Below are 23,542 nucleotides of genomic sequence, written 5' to 3'. Positions count from 1 at the left end.
TGTGAGTGATAATGGCAGTTCAAGAGCTGCCACTAATTTGTCATCCTTGGCCTATAGTTTGAAAAGGGTAGGGTGATGGAAGCTAGACTGGAGCAGTTTGTAGGGGCTGGATTGGAAAGAGCCTTTGATCTTGTCCTAGGAAGTTTTACTGTTCTGGTGCTTCTCACATGTTCTTCTAAGTTCTAGCAGCAGAGGAGAGTGAACTTTTACCATTGGAGGGAGTTTCTTTGAAATCTCCCTGGAGGGGGTTTTTGTCATTCATTTTTGGCTGCCGAGCATCTGAACTCTGTACTTGTGCTTGGAGAATTTCTCACAGAGGGAAAAAAGGCAGAACCTTTTTTTCACTGTAACCAAAACCTAAAACTAAACCCATGGCCATCAAGTCGATTTTGACTAAGCTGGAAATGCCAGTACTTTCAGCTAGGACATGGGCATAACCTGATTTCTGCCAGTCAGATGTGCCCACCCCAGCACTGAGAGCCTGTGGACCAAAGCAATGGCAACTGCAGGAGCTCTGGAGTGGCAGTGGTTGGAGCAAGCAACAAGATCCTGGGCTGTGTGCAGCAGAGTGGTCGTGCCCAGTGTCTAATGTGTATCTATGTTGTGCGTTGCTGTTGTCGTTAGCTGCCGCTGAGTCAACCCCTCACTCATGGTGACCCAATACACAATGGAACCGCCCAGTCCTGCGCCATCTCCATGATCAGTTGTAGACCAGACGTGATTCTGATTTTCAGAAGTAGATCTCTAGACCTTTCTTCCTAGTACATCTTAGTCTGGAAGCTCTGCAGAAACCTGTTGAGCATCACAGCAAAACCCAATCTACCACTGACCGACGAGTGGCGACTGCACGTGAAATGCATTGGCTGGGAATCAAACCTGGTTCTAGAGCATGAGAGGTGAGAATTCTGTTGAACCATCAGTGAACACCTCATGCTTGTTGCATCGGCCACATTTTATGTGTATTTGCAACATTTATCTCTGAAATCAGGATGTTTCTTATAATCCATGCATATCGTAGTTAGATAAGTAACACTGTTTCCTTTTTTCCCTAACAAATGAAACAATGGTCCGTCTGAGAGTCAGTGACATCATAAATCCAGAACGCTCAGTGGAGGCATAAGTATCTGGGTGGGATCAGTTCTGAGCACAGCTTTGGGTGTGCTCCTGGCCTTGTAGCCCCACGCCTGGTTCTTTAGTCCTTTGGGTTGTTACGTAAGCCTCCCATAAATGCATTGTTTGCTTAAATTAAAGTTTGTTTTGATTGTTTGGAACTAAGAATCCTGACTGGTACATCCACAGCATCTTAAAAAGTCTTGAGAATGCTGCAGTCCATTAATATATCAGTTTTAATGGAATATTTTTTTTCTCTAAATTGTCTCTTAAAATTAATGTCCCAGGAAGCTGTGCCATGGTAATAATTCATTGTTCAACAAATATCTATTCAGTGCTTCTATGTGATATTACGGAGAATGAGTCTGATGTGAGGGTGGTCCTCTGGAGCTTTCATTCTAATTCGTATCTTGTGGTTTGCACTCCTTGGAACAGTGTCTAATGCCTGCAGTTCCCATCCCCCAGGACTTGACTCCAGGCTGAGAAGTACAGTGCAGACAGTGGAGAGCTGGTAGGTGCTTTACCTTGGGGAACTGATGTGACCTGATTTGCAGAATCACGTCTAATGGCTTTCTTCAGTCATTTTGAACGTCTTTCAAGTGCAATCCTCATTCTACTTGGTTGAATTCTATTTCCCCCCCAGGGTTTCCTGTGTCTTGAAGCTCTATGGAAATTAGTTTGGAGCAGGGGGCTGTGGCCTTTGGGTTGGAGATGCCAGATGTCTGTCGAGCTCCAAATGCTTTTGAGTTCAGGTGTTCTGGGTGTTAAGTTCTTTTGTCAGTCCAGATAATTGCTGAGTTTCCAAGTTAAAAACTTCCTCAGAGTGACTGATGCTACAATTGGTATTGTAGTCTAATGGACCCTTCTGTGGCTTTTCCCGGGTCCACATAAAAACTGTCATGCGTTACTTATATTTGGAATATTCAGTTCAGTCCAAAAGTGTCATCTTATCATGCTTTCTAAATGGAGACCCCTTTTGAGGAGAAGCTTTACCTATTTCACTTGTGACTAGAGAGTCTGATAAAAGACTTAGAGATAAACAGTTATAAAAACTGTTAATTGAGGCTATTTGTGCAGCCTTTGATAAGAGAGGAAACCCTGGTGGCGTAGTGGTTAAGTGCTACAGCTGCTAACCCAAGGGTTGGCAGTTCAAATCAGCCAGGCGCTCCTTGGAAACTCTATGGGGCAGTTCTACTCTGTCCTATAGGGTCGCTATGAGTCGGAATCTACTCGACGGCACTGGGTTTGGTTTTTTTTTTTTTGTTGATAAGAGAAGGTTCAGCCACTGTAGAGGTGGTTCTGGCTTTGTGCTAACTTTTTATGAAGAAGCTAGTGTAATTGCAGTCAATAAGTTGTACACCTACAGAAAGCTGAGTTGGCCAAAGTTGTGTGGTAGATATATTTACAACAATGACAAAAAGTAGCTGCTGAGGCTGTTTATGCACAAACACCTCATGGGATTTGGTTCTTTGCTTTGCAGGTTTAGGGTCAGGAGTTCGTGGGATATTCCAGCTAATTGGCCTAATATTGTGTTTAGTGCTTCTGTTCTACCTACGGGTTGGTTGCGTGGTGCCTTGGGCTTTAAAAGCTTGCAAACGGCCGTTCGAGGCACAACAATTGGTCTGTAATCACCTGGAGCAACAGAGGAAACAGGAGAGTTAGGAATAGGAAGAGGAAGTAGGATGTGTGGCTAATTGCCTCCACGAACAACTGCCCCTTTTGCCAGGAGGTAAGAAGAACTGAATAGTGCCTGGCTACCATTATTGAACATTTTGACCAAAGATCCCATAGAAGAATGATGCTGAAAAGGGGGAAAATGCAGAACAGAATCTCAAATTCTCATGGACTCCAACCTTTCTAGAGCTACAGAGGCTGAATGAATCCCTGAAGCTACCGCCCTGAGATAATCTTTTGTCCAAAAGTAGTCTCCGAAGTCTTCTTAAAACCAAGCAATGGTTTAGCTTATCTAGGAAAGGATGTCTGCCCCAAGCATTGTGCTATTTTAAGAACTGTCTATATGGGATCAAATTGACAACAGTAACCAGAAAGGTTAGATAGGAAACTTAGGGGACAGTGAGCTTATGTTAATGGGGGAGGAACAGTTTGGAAAGGAGGGTGAGAATGATTACAGAACTTGAAGAATGTAATCAGTGTTACCGAAGTAGAAATTGGTGAGTTGGTGTGTGTTCTGCTATGTGTATTCTAAACAACAACAAAAATAAAGTAAATTTAAAAAAAAGGAGCTAGTAGTTTGCAACTTTGTGGAAACACCTTCCCCCCATCTTACTATTGGGTGTTATTGAAGGGACATAACATCAAGGATTTGGCATCCTTTAATCACTGGTAAAATGGACATAAAGCTATCATGCGAGTGAATGTTAGGCATTCACAAGATATTGCTATTTTCTGTATGTCATTTCCCTTTAGATATCTTCAAATACTTTTATTATCAGAATTTACTTTCTTACTGCTGTCAATTTTAAAAAACAGTTTATTGTGATAAAGTGTATATAACACAATGTTATTTTTAATTTGAGAAAGTACACTGTGTAGTATTACATTTTCACTTTTGTTTATTTTAATCTCAGCTACAGTGCTTTCTTTTTAAAAAAATAATATTTTATTGTATTTTCAGTGAAAGTTTATACACCAGATTAGGTTCCCATTTGACAATTTCTACACAAGTTGTTCATTGACATAATTACATTTTCCACAATGTGTCAATATTTTCATTAATTGTGTTTTGGTTGTTCCGTTTCCAGTACTCTAGTTTCCCTGACCCACTTGTCTTCTCAACTTTGTGTTAGAGTAATTTTTGACCTTTTGGTCTCCTATAGATTTTTTTTTAATGAAGCCCTTTACTCACGGGTAATATCTTTATTTTGTGTGCCAATCTATTATTTCACTAAAAAGTGACCTCGGGAGATAGTTTGGTTCAAGGTTTAAAGAATATCTCAGGATGATAGTCTCAGGGAGTCCTCTCATCTCAACTGGTCCAGTAAGTCTAGACTTTTTAAGCATTTGAGTTCTGTTCTGCATTTTTCTCCTGTCCTATCAGGGTCCATCTATTGTGGTGGTGAGCAGAACGGTCAGTAGTGGTAGCCGGCTACCATCTAGTTCTTTTGGTCTCAGGGTAGATGAGGCTGTATACAATGGTTTCTTAAATAAGCTTCTGTGAAATTAAAATCCATCTAGGCATTTCTGGCTTCTGAGATAATACTATTTCCTTTCCCCCTTCCCCTGCCTATTATAACCCCCCTCAAAATAAAACAATAACAAAAACACAGAACTGTATCTTTTTTAAAAAATAATTTTTATTGTGCTATAAGTGGAAGTTTACAAATCAAGTCAGTCTCTCACACAAAAACCCATATACACCTTGCTACACACTCCCGATTACTCTCCCCCTAATGAGACAGCCTGCTCTCTCCCTCCACTCTCTCTTTTCATGTCCATTTCGCCAGCTTCTAACCCCCTCCACCCTCTCATCTCTGCTCCAGGCGGGAGATGCCAACATAGTCTCAAGTGTCTACCTGATCCAAGAAGCTCACTCCTCACCAGCATCCCTCTCCAACCCATTGTCCAGTCCAATCCATGTCTGAAGAGTTGGCTTAGGGAATGGGTCCTGTCCTAGGCCAACAGAAGGTCTGTGGGCCATGACCACTGGGATCCTTCCAGTCTCAGTCAGACCATTAAGTCTGGTCTTATGAGAATTTGGGGTCTGCATACCACTGCTTTCCTGCTCCCTCAGGGGTTCTCTCTTGTGTTCCCTCTGAGGGCAGTCATCAGCTGTAGCCGGGTACCATCTAGTTCTTCTGGTCTCAGGATGATGTAGTCTCTGGTTCTTGTGGCCCTTTCTGTCTCTTGGGCTTGCAGTTGCCTTGTGTCCTTGGTGTTCTTCATTCTTCTTTGATCCAGGTAGGTTGAGACCAATTGATACTTCTTAGATGGCTGCTTGCTGGCATTTAAGACCCCAGATGCCACACTTCAAAGTGGGATGTAGAATGTTTTCTTAATAGATTTTATTATGACAATTGACTTAGATGTCCCCTGAGCCATGGTCCCCAGGCCCCTGCCCCTGCTACACTGGCCTTCAAAGCATTCAGTTTATTCAGGAAACTTCTTTGCTTTTGGTTTAGTCCAATTGTGCTGACCTCCCCTGTATTGTGTGCTGCCTTTCCCTTCACCTAAAGTAGTTCTTATCTACTATCTAATTAGTGAATACCCCTCTCCCCCCCGCCATCGTGTAACCACAAAAGAATGTTTTCTTCTCAGTTTAAGCTATTTCTAAAGTTCTTATAATAGTGGTCTTATACAATATTTGTCCTTTTGCAACTGACTAATTTCACTGAACATAGTGCCTTCCAGGTTCCTCCATGTTATGGAATGTTTCACAGATTCCTCACTGTTCTTTGTTGATGCATAGTATTCCATTGTGTGAATATACCATAATTTATTTATCCATTCATCCATTGATGGGCACCTTGGTTGCTTCCATCTTTTTGCTATTGTAAACAGTGCTGCAGTAAACATGGGTGTGCATATATCTGTTCGTGTAAAGGCTCTTATTTCTCTAGGATATATTCAAAGGAGTGGGATTCCTGGATCGTATGGTAGTTCTATTTCTAGCTTTTTAAGGAAGTGCCAAATCAATTTCCAAAGTGGTTGTACCATTTGACATTCCCACCAGCAGTGTATAAGTGTTCCAGTCTCTCCACAACCTCTCCAACATTTATTATTTTGTGTTTTTTGGATTAATGCCAGCCTTGTTGGAGTGAGATGAAATCTCATTGTAGTTTTCATCTGCATTTCTCTAATGGCAAAATGATCGTGAACATTTCCTCATGTATCTGCTAGCTACCTGGGTGTCTTCTTTAGTGAAGTGTCTATTCATATCTTTTGCCCATTTTTTAATTGGGTTATTTGTCTTTTTGCAGTTGAGTTTTTGCAGTATCATGTAGATTTTAGAGATCAGGCGCTGATCAGAAATGTCATAGCTAAAAACTTTTTCCCAGTCTGTAGGTAGTCTTTTTACTCTTTTGGTGAAGTCTTTGGATGAGCATAGGTGTTTGATTTTTAGGAGCTCCCAGTTATCTAGTTTTTCATCTACATTCTTTATAATGTTTTCTATACTGTTTATGCCATGTATTAGGGCTCCTAATGTTTTCCCTATTTTTTCCTCCATGGTCTTTATAGAACTGTATCTTTTAAGAATGGAAGAGAACTTCTGAGGCTTCCATGAAGTCTTTAAAAGAAGAACGCTAGAGTAATATGATTCTCCTTGATACTAAGTGCTCTGCATTATTATTATTATTTTTAGAGCAGTTAGACTTTCCTTAAAATCCTTGATGATTGATTCAATAGAATGGACGACAGACAGGTCCCTCCTGTGTACATGAACATATTTGGAGCCCAGTGTTGAGAGCTATAAACGCCCATTTCTGGGTGTGTTTTGTTCAGAACTTGCATGTGGTTCAGTGTTATATAAAAAGACCTAAAGTTGTCATTTGTTCAGAATTTGTGAGAAAAAAAGCCAGGTTGGATTTTACAATGATCACCATCTATGAAAAATTGTTAAGCATAATAATAATGTAGACAGTGGAAGCACTTAAGACTGTTCCTTTCCAAATACTTAGATGCCTTCATTTAAGAAACAATGTTGCTAAGTTATGCTAATGGCTGGGGAGGCAGTTTGATAAGTTTACATAGTACAAATACAAGCTGCTGTTAGTATTTGGCAGTTTCTTATTTATTCAGTAAAACAGCTGCTCAAGGCCCTTCCCTAGGCCAAACTTCCTTAGCCTCATTCCAGTTACAGAAATGAGCATGCAAGCAGTGAGATTTTTAGAAAATGTGTTTTTTGGATCAGAAATTCAACTGGTACAGTACAACCTGTGAAAACCAGAACCCGCGTAAGGTGGAAACCTGACAGAGAAGGAAAGCTCAAGCACTTTCCATTAAAATGAGCCATAGAAAAATGGTGACAGTGCATCCTGTTAAAGGCAGAAAATTTAGGAGACCCGGAAAAACAAGGCAGCCCCGTCAAGTTCCAGCTCTTACAGGTTTAACTGTATTTTTCTTCAATTAGTCCCAATCTTAGGAGTTTTTATGTTGTGGAAGTTTGTGTATGAGTGTTTTATTAAGTTTCCAAATCCACAAACTACTGCTCCTTGGCACCAGGCACCCACCGGTGCTCAGTGGGCACATAGGACTGAATGACTGAATGAACAAATATTTGGTAAGGTGCTGAAGCAGGTTGAGAGAGCAAAAGGAATGCGGGACACAGGCACTCTCACATCTCCCCCTTTGGGGTGCTTATATTTCAGCTTGGGAGACATAGGTCAAGTTCATACATTCTGCATATACTGCAAAATAAGCTGGACAGGATTCAACGCCACAGAGAATGAGAGCACAGAGAGAGAAAGGATGTTGACATAGCCTCAATTCATTGGAGGAGATGGGATTTGAGATAGGCTGGAGCTCTGGTGGCACAGTGGTTAAGAGAAAGGGATGCTAACCAAAAAGGTCAGCAGGTTGAATTCACCAGGTGCTCCTTGGAAACCCTATAGGGAAATTCTGCTCTGTCCTATAGGGTAACTATGGTTCTATGAGTTGGAATCAACTCAATGGCAATGGATAACCCAGGATCCCTGGGACATAGAGGGAGTGGAGCAGGCATCCCTGAAAGGAGGCAACTGCATTCAGGGACCAAAGAGTGTAAGCTGAGAGGCAGTCAGAGTACAACGAACCCCTAAGAGGGTATTTTGTGTCTTATGGCCCATTTAGGCTTATTGATTTGATAACCTATTAATATCATTGAAAAAACAGATCAGTTACTGTGAAGTCAATTTTGACTCATAGAGACCCCATGTGGGTCAGAGTAGAACTGTGTTCCATAGGGCTTTAAATAGGTGATTTTTCAGAAGTAGATTGCCAGACCTTTCTTGTTGATGTTGTGTGTTGTCGAGTCGATTCCAACTTGTAACAGCATTATAGGACAGAGTAGAACTGCCCCATAGGGTTTCCTAGGCTGTAATCTCTATGGGAGTAGATTGCCAGGTCTTTTCATCCACGGATCCACTGGGTGGGTTTAAACTACCAACTTTTTGATTAGCAGCCAAATGCTTAATCATTGCATTACTAGGGCTCCTTATTAATATCATAAACCAAAAACAGAAAAAAGCCAAACCCATTGCCGTCGAGTTGATTCAGACTCGTAGCGACCCTGTAGGACAGAGTAGAACTTTCCCATAGGGTTTCCAAGGAGCAGCTGGTGGATTCGAACTGCTGACCTTTTGGTTATTAGCCGAGCTCTTAACCACTGTACCACCAGGGCTCCTATTAATATCATATCCCCCCTCCCAAAAAAAAAAAGCCCTTTGCCATCGAGTCGATTCCGACTCAGAGCGACCCTATAGGACAGAGTAGTAATGCCCCATAGGGTTTCCAAGGAGTGCCTGGTGGATTTGAATTGCCAGTGTTTTGGTTAGCAGCCTTTTCTCTTAATCACTACACCACCAGTGTTTATTAATATTGCAGAAGGTAGGAAATGGAAACAAATCTGTACTGACTCAGCTAAAATGTAAAACTTTAAAAAATGTTTTTGTTTTTTCCTGAGTAATCTGCTTTGCTTGCTACTGTATTCCCCCAGCTTGAACTGTCCCTGGCACTGTAGAAAGAGTTCAGTAAATATTTGAATCAATGCCTAAGTAACCACCACAGACTTGAATAACCAAATTTGGAAGCCCCTCTTTCCCCACCTGGTCTTGTACTGTGGAGCTTTCTCTGAGCTCAGCAATCCTACTTCTTGTGCTTGACATTAGTGGAGAAGTTTGGGTAACTGGGTTAATTTTTGTGATGGCAATTTTTTATTTTTCTCATGACTGCTTTGGGAATACACGGATGATTTGACTATTACTAAACTGAAGAAACAAGGGAGCTTGTGAAATGAAACACTGAGAGATTTTTGAAAGCAAAAAAGTAACAGTTTAATAATTCAGAAAATAACATGGTAGCGATTCCATATCAACAGGCTGCTTGCCTTCCAGGGGAAAGAGGAATAAACAGGTTCGTTCCTGGGATGCTCATGGTCCATAGCAAGTAAGAGGTGTTGGAGGCAGCTTAAAACTCAACTCTGAGAGAGCTGCTTTTAAAACTACATGAATATTTAACTCATACTGATATCGTAAAAATTAGCATTTTTGATTCTTGTAAGTGTAAACCAAAAAAACCAAACCCGTTGCCATCGAATCGACTCATAGAGACCCTATAGGACAGAGTAGAACTGCCCCATAAGGTTTCCAAGAAGCTCCTGGTGGATTTGAACTCCAATCTTTTGGTTAGCAGCCATAGTTGAAATAAGTCACTAGCCTTTGTAATAGGTTAGAGAGGTGCTGTGGCTGAGAATGGGGCACAGACTTGACAGAGGCTCTGTTTTGCCTTCCCTTCATGTCTCCCTGCCGTGGACATGACCGAGTTCTAGTAGAAAGTCTTAAGCTTCTGTCACCATATTTATAGGTACTGAGTCACTGCTCCAGTTGTCCCATTTAACCCTGAATTTTGATACCTTATATATGAAAACTGTGTATCTTTTTAAAAAATACAACATAGTAGATGGTCAGAAATTTTTTAAAGAACATTATTTATAACATTTAAGACAGAAGCCATACTGTTGAGTACACTTTTACTAATATTTAATGTTTTCTTTATCACTTTACCCTGATTTTCCACATGGAGTCAAAACACTTCAGCATTCCATTAAAACCAGAAAAAAAGAACGGTCAGGCAATAAACTTCCTTCTAGAAGCTTCTATGATACCACTTTCTGCATTTTTTTCCCATCTCTCCTTCTCAGTCTCCTTTGCAGTTTCCTTTCTATCTACATGTCTCTTAAATATTTTTAAAATTAAATATTCTAATTTTAAATTATAAAAGCAATACGTACTCATTAAACAATTCAAACAATGGAGTAGTTTAATAATTAATAAATCTCACATAAAAACATAAACCAAAGACCCAAGCCCATTGCCGTCGAGTAGAATCCGACTGATAGTGACCTTATAGGACAGAGTAGAACTGCCCCATAGAGTTTCCGAGGAAGTCCTGGTGGATTTGAACTGCCGACCATTTGATTAGCAGCTGTAACACTTAACCACTACGCCACCAGGGTGTTATGAAATACATGTTTATATATTTTATCTAAATAACATAATTTACGTATTTACGTGCATGTATACGTATTCTGTCCCCCACCCCAACATGGGGTTATGATGAGTCAGAAATGGCGACTAATAACAACATGCATCTTTACTAAATATATACTTGACACTATGTGTACTCGATATGTATACCATATATCAGCTTGATTTTTAATTAGCAATATATCATTAGTCTCATAAATATTGGTGTTCCTCAGGGTTCTGTCCTAGGTTTTCTCTTCTCTCTCTGCACCCTCTAAATGATCTCATTCCCCAGCCCGCCCCTGACCCCGTGGTTTCAGTCACCCAAATGTGCATTCCTAAATATCCTTTCCCAGTCCTGATCTGTCTCTGGGATTCCAGCCCATCTATTTATCATTGTCTACTTGGACCCCCCATGGCTACCACGTACCCAACTCTTCCTACTTCTCATTGTCTTCACTACAGGAAGCAGCACTATTCTTTATCCCATTTTTTCAATCCAGAAATTTGGCATCACCCTTGACTTCTTTCTAATTCAACCATATCCTGTCAATCACCAGACCTATTACTCCCACGTCTTTAATATCTTTTAATGTAATCAGTTTTTCTCCATTCTGACTCACACCTCTGTAATCCAAGTTATGATCATCTCTGGCTTGGGATACTCTAATTGTCCGCCCACTCTCCCAACTTCTGATTCATTTTCCTCAGAGGCCCCAGATAATCTTCCTACACTGCAAATCTGAACTTATCTCCCCTACTTAGAATATGCAGTGACTTGCTGTTGTCTTCAGAATAAAGTCCAACTCTTTAAGACTTGCAGGGTTCATATGCTCTGGCCTCTAAGCCTCACCTGCCTCATGGCTGCCCACACCCACATTTGACCCTAACCCCAAACATAGTCAGCCACTCTGAGTTTCTTGAACATCCCATGTTCTCACTTACACATTTTTTCTTTTTTTTTTATTGTCCTTTAAGTGAAAACTTAATGTTCGTGTTAGTTTCTCATACAGAAATTGATACACACATTGTTACATGACCCTAGTTGCTCTCCCTATAATGTGACACCACACTCCGCCTTTCCACACCAAATTTCCCGTGTCCATTCAACCAGCTTCTGTCCCTTTTTGACTTCTTATTTAGCCTCTGGACAGGAGCTGCCCACTTAGCCTCATGTATCTACTTGAGCTAGGAAGCACTCTCTCACCAGTATCATTTTGCCATACAGTCTTGAGCTAGGAAGCACTCTCTCACCAGTATCGTTTTGCTATGTAGTCCAGCCTAATCTTTGTCTGAAGAGTTGGCTTTGGGAGTGGTTTCAGTTCTGGGCTAATGGAGAGTCTGGGGGCCATGTCTTTCAGGATCCCTGCAGTTTCCACCAGACCATTAAATCTGGTCTTTTTATTAGAATTTGAGTTCTGTACCCACTTTTCTCCTGCTCCATGAAGGACTCTCTGTTGTGTTCCCTGTCAGGGTGGTCATTGGTGGTAGCCAAGCACCATCTAGTTCTGGTCTTAGGCTGGTAGAGTCTCTGGCTTATGTGGTCCTTTCTGTCTTTTGAGCCAATATTTTCCTTGTGTCTTTGGTGTTCTTCATTCTCCTTTGCTCCGGGTGTCTTGGGGCCAATTAATATATCTTAGATGACCACTTGCTAGCTTTTAAGACCCCAGATGCCACTCACCAAAACAGAATGCAGAACATTTTCTTAATAAACTTTGTTATGCCAGTCGACCTAGATGTCCCCTGAAACCATGGTCCCCAGGCCCCTGTCCCCGCTATTTTGTCCCTCAAAGTGTTTGGTTGTATTCAGGAAACTTTTGGTTTAGTCCAGTTGTGCTGACTCCTGCTGTATTGTATATTGTCCTTCCCTTCACCTAATAATTCTTATCTACTATCTACTTAGTGAGTACCCGTCTCCCTCCCTCTCCACCTTCATAACCATCAAAGAATGTTTTCTTCTGTGTTTAAACCTTTTCTTGAGTTTCTAAAATGGTGGTCTCATACAATATTTGTCTTTTTGTGACTGACTAATTTCACTCAGCATAGTGCCTTCCAGAGTCATCCATGTTATGAGATGTTTCGCAGATTCATCGTTGCTCTTTATCGTTGCTTAGTGTTCCATTGTGTGAATATACCATAATTTGTTTATCTATTCGTCCATTGATGGGCACCTAGGTTGTTTCCATCTTTTGCTATTGTGAACAGTCCTGCAATGAACATGGGTGTGCATATATCTATTTGTCACTTGCACATTTTTGCCTGGCTACATTCTGTCTCTCCATCTCTCTGTTTCTTCCAGTTGATGCTTCTTCATGCTTTGGGTCATTTCAGTGGTACTTCTTCAAAAAACTGGGCTTGGTGTCATTCCTATATGTTCTCAAAGCATTGGACACTTATTCTATTGTAGCGTTGATCTTAAACCCCAAAAGCTAAACTCATTGCTGTTCAGTTGATTACGACTCATAGCGACCCTGTAGGACAGAGTAGAACTTCCAAGGAACAGCTGGTGGATTCAAGCTGCTGACCTTTTGGTTAGCAGCCAAACACATAACCACTGCACCACCAGGGCTCCTTGGAACACCTATAGCATTGAACATCAAAAATAAAACAACGTACTATACTATAATTGCCTATTTATGTCACCCCACCTCCATCACCACTATTAGACTGTGAGCTCCTTGAGGGAAGGTGCCAGGAGTAGTATAGAATCTGGCACCTGATAAAACCCAAATTTTGGATGATGAATGAAAGAAGTCAGAAATCCAGGAAGCCCCATAAAGCTGGAGCGATGGCAAGTTACTGAACCCTACAGGTACAATGGTCAAGTCCAAGAGGCCTCAAAGCCTTGAGGGACCAGAGTGACTCAAAGGTCAGTTTTAGCACATTTCAGGGGTCAGATGTGGCAGTTTGAGATACCAGCGTTATTAGGGAGTGCAGTCATTTGAGTAGTGGTCCCCCTAAAGGTATGTTCATGTCCTAATCCCCCAAACCTGTGAATGTTGCCTTATTTGGAATAAAAGAGTCTTCATAGATACAATTAAGCTAAGGATCTAGAGATGAGGTCATTTTGCATTATCTGGGTTAGCCCTAAGCCCAATGACACACAGAGGGACAAGCCACAGGGAAAAAAGACTATGTGAAGACATAGGCAGAGATTGGAATGATGTGGCCACAAGTCAAGGAAGCTTTGGAGTCCCCAGAACCCGAAAAAGACAAGGAAGATTTCTCCTCTAGAGCTTTCAGAGGGAGCAAGGCCCTGCCTATACCTTATTTTTGGACTTTTGACTTCCAGACAATGAGGGAATAAATCCGTCTTGCTTTAGGCCACCAAGCTTGTTGTCCTTTGTTACGTGGCCCTAGGAAACTAATACAGGGAGTAAAGCAGAGGAATCAGGACCAGACACTGTCTACCTTCTGTTTCCCTTCTTGCTTCATCCTTTTTGGGGTCTTCTACAGATGCAGCGATTTGTTGCAAGTGGAGTAAGCGGGAGAGTTGGCAGCATAGACAGGCCTAATATCTGGGCAGAGCAAGGGCAGAAATGTAAGAATTTCTGGAGAAGGTTTCTTAGATTTTGGGTGGCCAGTTGTCAGGTATCTGAGGTGGCTGATCTTATTTCTGGCAGCTGGTTAATCCTGCCACCCGCCCCCTATCAGTCTGTCCGAGCTCATTAAAGAGAAGACTAGTTTCTTTCAGGTTCCCTTCGTCCATTATCCACATGGTGCAGAGGAGAAAAAAACAAATACCAGTGAGAACCCAAATGCCTTTGATTCTCTTTTATTCTCTATTGTATACTGTGTTGATTTTACACTTGAATAACACTTCCATTCCAGCTGTTATATTTTGTTAATTGTGACTGTGTTCGCCTGACTTGCATGGGATACTTCTCAGTTCTATAGTAAACTCGGCTGTTGAAACGTAACATGGAAAGAACTCTGAATTTCTGGATCAGGAGGTTGGAGTTAGGATCTGGGTTCTCTAACTCACTCTTGTGATTCAATGCATTTTTCAATTAAATATAAAGTAATAAACCTCTCCTTATACAAACAATTCGAAATTCTGCAGTTCCCCCAATTTGATCAAGAATTGCACAATTCCAAAGCTATTTGGGCCTACTTAATTATAAACTGTGTGCACTTTATTTAAGCATTTCCTTTTTAACGGATGAACAGAACTACCCAGTATCTTCTGTCATGGGAATAGTCTTAAAATACATAAATCTCAGTCAGGTTATTCAAGGTCATCAGGAAGGCATCTTTTATATCTCTGGCCTAGGTAAGTCATCTGTCTTTTCTTCACTTGATTTTTCTCACTGGGGAAAACTAGGAGACTCAGACAGACCTATAAATGAAGAAATGTTGGTAAAAAGTGCCTAGTTTAGTGCCTTTTACAGATCACTCACTCAGAATGTGATTTGGAAAGTGGATAAGGTAGACAACATGATTTAAATGTCTACTTTCTACTAGAAATTCTTTCAGCAAAGCAGAAAACTGGATATTATCTCCATTTTACAAATAAGAAAATAGGATCAGAAGAGATGGATTATTTACCCAAGATCACATAGCTACTACGAGGATACCTGTAGATTTTGAACTCACGCCTGCCTTCCTCCATGCTTTATTTTACTTCTTTGCTGAAACAGTGACTCAGGTATCCAGAAGGTATTTTAAAAGTAATTCTGAAGAAGCTTTTCTCTAAGTCCCCTATTTCTTAAAGGGCCGTAATATTTTAAGTAATAAACACAAACTTTTGAAAGAAAATTTAAGTCAACTCTTCCAAGACCTCCTTTTCCCCTAGTTATGAAATGACTGTAAAAATCCAACAATTCTTTTAATCAGGGAGAAAAAAGTCTTTCAAATTCCCCAATTATTCAGAGTGTCTTTAAGCCAATTTCATGGGCTTGGGTAGGTTTAAGGTAAGAGGAACTCTAGGGTGTTACTGAGTAGAGAAGATTTATAACACTTTCCCCCAGTTGAACCTAAGAGCAGAATTTGTCTGCTCTTCCAAACTAGGGAGACGTCACATGTATTAATCACATAGCAATTAGAGCTCTTGGGAGAAAGGTGCTACCATAAATGCAAGGCGTTGTTATCAGCAATGGAGTAAGTCCTTATAAGACAAAACCAAACCTATTGTGTTCGAGTTGATTCTGCCTTATAGTGACCCTATAGGACAGGGTAGAACGGCTCCGTAGGGTTTCCAAGCAGTGGCTGGTGGATTCGAAATTCTGACCTTTTGGTTAGCAGCTGTAGCTCACCATAGCTCTTAATCACTGCACTACCAGGGCTCCAATTCTTTCTTAACCTAAGCCAACTGCCCTCTAGTTGATTCCAACTCGTAGTGACCCGATAGGATAGAGTAGAACTCCCCCATAGGGTTTCTAAGGAGTGCCTGTGGATTCGAAGTGCCGACCTTTTGGTTAGCAGCCGTGGCTTAACCGCTACGCTATCAGGGTTTCCCCAGTTCTTTCTAAGACCGTTTAATTTAAGCCAGCCATTGCGGGAAATAAAGTTTATCAACCTCAGACTATAACGGGTCCAGGGAAACCCTCCAGTGTAAAAAGATGAAGAGACTTATGGCTTTGATTGCATCTCAGGAGGAAGTTTTCGAGGATGCATTTGTCTTTGAGACTCAAGAGTAATTTTCTGGTTGGCAAACTGGAAGAGATGGGAAAGGACTTGGATTAGGATAGAAAATTCTTTTTTCTGAGCTAACGGTTTGTACCAATGGCGAATTTGGAAGGGTGTGAGACAATGACCATGCCATTAGATCGAAGCTCGATTCTTTGTTCCTTCCAACTTCCACAGGAGTCAGCCGAACTCACTAAAATCCCAACAAGATGGAATACCATTATAGCATTTCACCATCCCTTCTTAGGGACAGCTAATTTTGGCTTAACTAAGTCGAGGTTTTGAGTCTTTCAGGCTCACACATAGCTTCTCTCGTCACAATGTACACTATTCTAGCCTCTGTCCGTGGTTCAGAAATGACCTAAATGACAATATCTTATTATTCTTTATATCTCAGAAACACAGTCAATTTTATTACTCTTGCATATAACAAAGAACGAACAAATAACTCCACCTAAGGCAGGACTTGGGACACAGTAGGTAGCAAGGGTGGAGGAACTCATTTTTGTCAGCTTGGAACTTACCATCTCACAATCACATTTAAAAGAAAAGAAAAGAAATTATTTTAGTTTTCCCATTCTGCCCAGGGTAACAAACATTCTTGAGTTGTTAAATTCCTTTTGTCTTTGCATTTAATCTCAAGAGTGGTTAAGTGCCTTGTACAATGTGATCTGGAGGGCTGATGGCAAAGTGATTAAGAGCTCAGGCTGCTCCCAAAAGGTTGGCAGCTCAAATCCACCAACCACCTCTTGGAAACCCTATAGGGCAGTTCTACTCTGTCCTATAGGGTCGCTATGAATTGGAATTACTAGAGGGCACACAACAACAACACAAAAACAATGTGATCTGGGAGATCACAAGACCAGAAGACTACAAGACCAAGACCAGATTTTAGAGCTTCAGGGAGTAAAATGTTAATTGTCTGTGATAATCATTCAAGGTATAATTATTTACTGAGAGGTTTTTTTAAACCTGTAACCTGATGTAGTCTAGCTGGTCTTTATCAAACTCGGAAAGTGTCTCATGATTAGTTATATATTGGGATAGAATTTATGAGCAGTCCCCTTCATTCAAGCAACTCTCTTAGCTGTTTTGTCTCAGTGCTCTTCTATCCTAAATATGGAGAATACTTCTTCATCAGTCGTACTTTGGGGATAGGATTTAAAAACAAAGAATAACGTTTAATATTAGTGGCGTAATTTGGAATTGTGCAGGGATTTCTTACCTAGTTAGCTCCTACCCAGAAGTTCCCTTCTACACATCTCCTTTTTTCTATCCACCACTTCTTTGTGTTATTTGATCAGTCATTCATCAACTATTGAGCAACTACTATGGGCCAGGTATACAGAAGGAAGCACAGGGAGAAAAGGTTAACTCTCTTCACCCATAAGTACATTATCAACTATAAGGATTTTCCTTGGCATCTCTGGTTAACCTTGACACTGGCCAGCTGGTAGAGTCCAACTGGAACAGATCTAGCACACTGAGAGGGTGAGTCATGTTTTCTCATGTGTCTGGTAAATCTCTGTTATGAAGGCAGATAAATATGATTGAGTCTTACTGTTCTCATTTGATATATATATATATATCAATATTTCATTTATGTACTTATGAATAAATGGCAGTTAGTAATACCCGTTGCCATGGAGTTAATTCCCACTCATAGTGACCCTATAGGACAGAGTAGAACCACCCCATAGAGTTTGCAAGGAGTAACTGGTGAATTCAGACTGCCAACAGTTTGGTTAGCAGCCATAGCACTTAACCGCTACACCAGCAAGGTTTCCGTTAGTAATACAATACCTTTGAAAGCTACTGTTCTATTAATACCATATGAATGGTATCCCTTTTCCTTCTTCTTTCCTCCTTAAGGGAAAGCATAAGATTATTTTTTTAAATTGGGGTTAACTGTCGTGGATTGAATTATGTCCCCCCAAAAATGTGTGTATCAACTTGGTTAGGCCATGATTCCCAGTATTGTGTGGTTGTCCTCCTTTTTGTGATTGTAATTTTATGTTAAGAGGATTAGGGTGGGATTGTAACACCACCCTTACTCAGGTCATCTCCCAGATCCAAGGTAAAGGGAGTTTCCCTGGGGTGTGGCCTGTGCCACCTTTTATCTTAAGAGGTAAAAGGAAAGGGAAGCAAGCAGAGAGCTGGGGACCTCATACCACCAAGAAAGCAGCACCGGGAGCAGAGTGTGTCCTTTGGGCCCAGGGTCCCTGTGCCTGAGAAGCTCCTCAACCAGGGAAAGATTGAGGACAAGGACCTTCCTCCAGAGCAGACAGAGAGATAAAACCTTCTCCTGGAGCCAATGCTCTGAATTTGGACTTTTAGCCTACTTTATTCTAAGAAAATAAGCTCTTTGTTAAACCTATCCACTTGTGGTATTTCTGTTATAGGAGCACTAGATGACTAAGACACTAAGTATTGGGTTTTACCTCTCTATTCACTATGAGTCTTCCAGATTAAACTCTTGAGCTTGCTTTTTCTGAGTGTGTCCCCTTGAGAAGACTTCTTTTGTGTCATTCACAGTGTTGAGCTCTGCTGGGCATGTGCCTTAGTTCCTTATTGCTGACACACCCCTCTTTTTGTACTTTCACATTTCTGAAATTTGCGTGTACCTTAAAATTGATGGGTACTCAGTGGGGTATTGTTTGTCATTGTTGTTTTTTTAAAGTTGTTATTTAATCAAGTTGATGGTGGCATTTATACTTGATAATATCTTAGAATAGAAGAAAGGTGGTGATGTTTTAGTTACCTATTGCTGCATAACAAATAACCCCAAAACTTAGAGACCTACAATAACAATAATCATTTAGTGTCTCTCATGGTTTCTGTAGGCCAGGAATTCACTTAGGCACCGTAGGGAGATCTTGTCTCTGCTCCCTGATGCCTCAGCTGGAAGACTTGAGGCCTGAGAGCTAGACTCATCTGAAGGCTGTCGTCTATTCCCAGGTGGGCTTAGCTGGGCCTGTTGACCCACATGGTGGGGGGTTTCCAGGAAGAGACAGTACAGTGAAAGAGATTAAACTAAAAAAAAAAAAAAGCGTTTATACCATTTGTTATGAACAAAAGATTTTCAAGCTCAAAAAGAGTTTGGAAAGGAAGAACACATTCAGTGTTTTCTGAGAGAGGCTGGACTTGAATTTCTGAGGGGGGGTTGGCAATCAGAGTGTTGGATCTAACTTTTTGACATTGCCAAAGGCAGCATATATTATCACGGTCATGCATATATTTCACATCAGAGCCTGCGCTGCTCATCAATATCCAGCGTGATTTGTACCAAGCTCCTTACCTATTTATTCATCCCCACCTGTATACCATGTTGAACTTTGAAATTCTTAGTCTGCAAAGAAGCACAGCTGACGGTGCTACTTTTTTCTCCATACAAATCAGAGACTTGATTGTCAACTGTCCCCAGAACTCCTTATCTACTCATTTCAGAGAGAAGTTCTGCTCTTGGAATGCTCCGAGACCCCTGAGCTGTGTAATTTAAGGGAGCACTTTCTACATAGCCTCTCTTACTTATGCCCAAGGTAAATTGTTAGTTCAGGGGAGTCAGGCAATGTATAGCTTATTTGTCCTTTGTCCCTTCTCTTCCCTTTTTCAGCTGGTCTTTGTCAAACTCTAGGGTTCAAAGAATTGTTTAAAATATGCCTTTGAGGTATTTCAGAGCATAGAAAAGGACAGAATAGTCCCAAACTCATTCTATGAAGCCAGCATATCCCTGATACCAAAACCAGGTAAAGACACAACAAAAAAGAAAATTACAGACCTATATCTCTCATGAACTTGGATGCAAAAATCCTCAACAAAATTCTAGCTGATAGAATTCAACAACATATCAAAAAGATAATTCACCATGACCAAGTGGGATTCATACCAGCTATGATTTTTTTTTATGCAGGGATGGTTCAACATTAGAAAAACAATTAATGTAATCCATCATATAAGTAAAACAAAAGACAAAAAGCACATGATCTTATCAATTGATGCAGAAAAGGCATTTGACAAAGTTCAGCACCCATTCATGATAAAAACTCTCAGCAAAATAGAAATAGAAGGAAAATTCCTCAACATAATAAAGGGCATTTATACAAAGCTGACAGCCAACATCATCCTAAATGGAGAGAGTTTGAAAGCATTGCCTTTGAGGTCGGGAACCAGACAAGGATGCCCTTTATCACCGCTCTTATTCAACATTGTGTTGTAGGTCCTAGCCAGAGCAATTAGGCTAGATAAAAAAATAAAGGGCATCCAGTTTGGCAAGGAAGTAGAAAAAGTATCTCTATCTGCAGATGACATGATCTTATACACAGAAAACCCTAAGGAATCCTGAAGAAAACTACTGAAACTAATAGTTCAGCAACATATCAGGATACAAGATGAACACACAAAAATCAGTTGGATTCCTCTACACCAACAAAAAGAACATTGAAGAGGAAATCACCAAATCAATACCATTTACAGTAGCCCCCAAGAAGATAAGATACTTAGGAATAAATCTTATCGGAGACATAAAAGACCTACACAAAGAAAACTACAAGACACTGCTGCAAGAACCAAAAGAGACCTACCTAAGTGGAAAAACATACCTTGCTCATGGATAGGAAGACTTAACATTGTAAAAATGTCTGTTCTACCAAAAGCCATTAATAGATACAATGCAATTCCCATCCAAATTCCAATGACATTTTTTAATGTGATGGAGAAACAAATCACCAACTTCATATGGAAGGGAAAAAGGCCCCAGATAAGTAAAGCATTACTGAAAAAGAAGAACAAAGTAGGAGGCCTTACGCTACCTGATTTTAGAACCTATTATACCACCACAGCAGTCAAAACATCCTGGTACTCGTACAACAATAGATACATAGACCAATGGAACAAAATTGAGAATCCAGCATAAATCCATCCACATATGAGCAGCTGATATTTGAAAAAAGCCCAAAGTCAGTTAAATGGGGAAAAGACAGTCTTTTTAACAAATGGTGCTGGCAAAACTGGATATCCATCTGCAAAAAAATGAAACAAGACCCATACCTCACACCATGTGCAAAAACTAACTCAAAATAGATCAGAGACCTAAATATAAAATCTAAAATGATAAAGATCATGGAAGAAAAAATAAGGACATACTAGGAGCCCTAATACATGACATAAACTGTATATGAAACATTATTAACAATGCAGAAGAGAAACTAAAGGACTGGGAGCTCCTAAAAATCAAACACCTATGTTCATCCAAAGACTTCACCAAAACAGTAAAAAGATTACCTACAGACTGGGAAAATGTTTTTAGCTATGACATTTCTGAGCAGCATCTGATCTCTAAAATCTACATGATACTGCAAAAACTCAACTGCAAAAAGACAAATAACCCAATTAAAAAATGGGTGAATGAAATAAACAGGCACTTCACTAAAGAAGACATTGAAGGAGCTAACAGATACATGAGGAAATGCTCACAATCATTAGCCCTTACAGAAATGAAAATCAAAAATACAGTGAGATTCCATCCAACAAGGCTGGCATTAATCCAAAATACACAAAATAATTAATATTGGAGAGGTTGTGGAGAGACTGGAACACTTATACACTGCTGGTGGGAATGTCAAATGGTACAACCACTTTGGAAATCAATTTGGTGCTTCCTTAAGAAGCTAGAAATAGAACTACCATAGGATCCAGCAATCCCACTCCTTGGAATATATCGTTGAGAAATAAGAGCCTTTACACGAACAGATATACGCACACCCACGTTCATTGCAGCACTGTTTACAATAGCAAAAAGATGGAAGCAACCAAGGTGCCCATCAATGGATGAATGGATAAATAAATTATGGCATATTCCCTCAATGGAATACTATGCATCAATAAAGAACAATGATGAATCTGTGAAACATTTCATAACATGGAGGAATCTGCAAGGCATTTTACTGAGCGAAATTAATCAGTTGCAAAAGGACAAATATTGTATGAGACCATTATCATAAGAACTCGAAAAATAGTTTAAATAGAGAAGAAAATATTCTTTGTTGGTTATGGGAGTGTGGCGTAGTGATTAAGTGCTACAGCTGCTAACCAAAGGGTCGGCAGTTTGAATCCACCAGGCACTCCTTGGAAACTCTGTGGGGCAGCTCTACTCTGTCCTATAAGGTCACTGTGAGTTGGAGTCGACTCAGCAGCACTGAGTTTGGTTTTGGTTTGGTTATGAGAGCGGAGAGGAATGAGGGAGAGGGGTTTTCACTAATTAGATGGTAGATAAGAACTATTTTAGGTGAAGGAAAAGACAACACACAGTACAGGAGAGGTCAGCACAACTGGACTAAACCAAAAGCAAAGAAGTTTCCTGAATAAACTGAATGCTTCGGAGGCCAGCATAGCAGGGGAAGGGGTTGGTGGGACCATGGTTTCAGGGCACATCTAAATCAATTGGCATAATAAAATCGATTAAGAAAACATTCTGCATCCCACTTTGGAGAGTGGCGTCTGGGGTCTTAAACGCTAGCAAGTGGCCATCTAAGATGCCTCAACTGATCTCAACCCACCTGGAGCAAAGGAGATGAAGAACACCAAAGACACAAGGTAATTATGAGCCCAGGAGACAGAAAGGGCTACCTAAACTAGAGACTACATCAGACTGAGATCAGAAAAACCAGATGGTGCCCAGCTACAACTGAAGACTGCCCTGATAGGGAAACACAGAACCCCTGAGGGAGCAGGAGAGCAGTGGGATGCAGACCTCAAATTCTCTTAAAAAGACCAAACTTAATGGTCTGCCTGAGCCTAGAAGGACCCCAGAGGTCCTGGTCCCCAGACCTTCTGTTAGCCCAAGACAGGAACCATTCCCAAAGCCAACTCTTCAGACAGGGATTGGACTGGACTATGGGATAGAAAATGATAGTGATGAAAAGTGAGCTTCTTGGATCAAGTAGACTCATGAGACTATGTGGAGAGCTCCTGTCTAGAGAGGAGATGAGAGGGCAGAGGGGGTCAGAAGCTGACCAAATGGACACGAAAATAGAGAGTGGAAAGTGTGCTGTATCGTTAGGGGGAGAGCAACTAGGAGTGTATAGCAAGGCATACATAAGTTTTTGTATGAGAGGCTGACTTGATTTGTGAACTTTTACTTAAAGCACAATAAAAATTAAAAAAAAAAAAAATCGCCTTTGAAAAAAAACCCAAAGTCCTCTTTCCTAAATGGTAAAGTTTTAATCAATCAGAAATTTCTATATTAAATGTTTTAGAGATTAGAAAGACCATTTCTTAAGGCCTAGAAGTATTGAGGCTTCTCAGTATGATGTTTAAAATAATATCATAATTAGTATAGAAACTTGGAATAAGCATTCCACCACAAAAAAATAGGTATTCTTTTGCTGAGTTCCTTTGAATTGAGTCTCCAAGGATTTTCTTAACACTAGTTTCATAGCAGCAAACTTTAACAGAATATTTAATAAAAGGAATATTATCATTATTAATATTTACCATTCCCTGTGTGCCTAGAGTCGACAGTCACCAAAAGAAATACTAATGACTTCCCATTTTACAGACAAGGAAACTGAGGCCCAGATAATTTATGTAACTTGCCCAAGCTCACATGCCTAAAAGTAGCAGAGCAC

General features: G+C 40.5%; 1 protein-coding gene across 5 annotated transcripts in view; it reads left to right on the top strand.

Annotated features, from left to right (window-relative positions):
• FAM13C (family with sequence similarity 13 member C) overlaps positions 1–23,542 on the top strand; it is a 160,263-nt gene that overhangs the window by 40,651 nt on the left and 96,070 nt on the right. The window lies entirely within an intron of this gene.

The sequence above is a fragment of the Loxodonta africana genome, chromosome 16 (genome assembly GCF_030014295.1).
Source record: "Loxodonta africana isolate mLoxAfr1 chromosome 16, mLoxAfr1.hap2, whole genome shotgun sequence".
In the NCBI taxonomy this organism is placed as follows: domain Eukaryota; kingdom Metazoa; phylum Chordata; class Mammalia; order Proboscidea; family Elephantidae; genus Loxodonta; species Loxodonta africana.
This window is presented reverse-complemented; position numbering and strand designations above follow the sequence as displayed.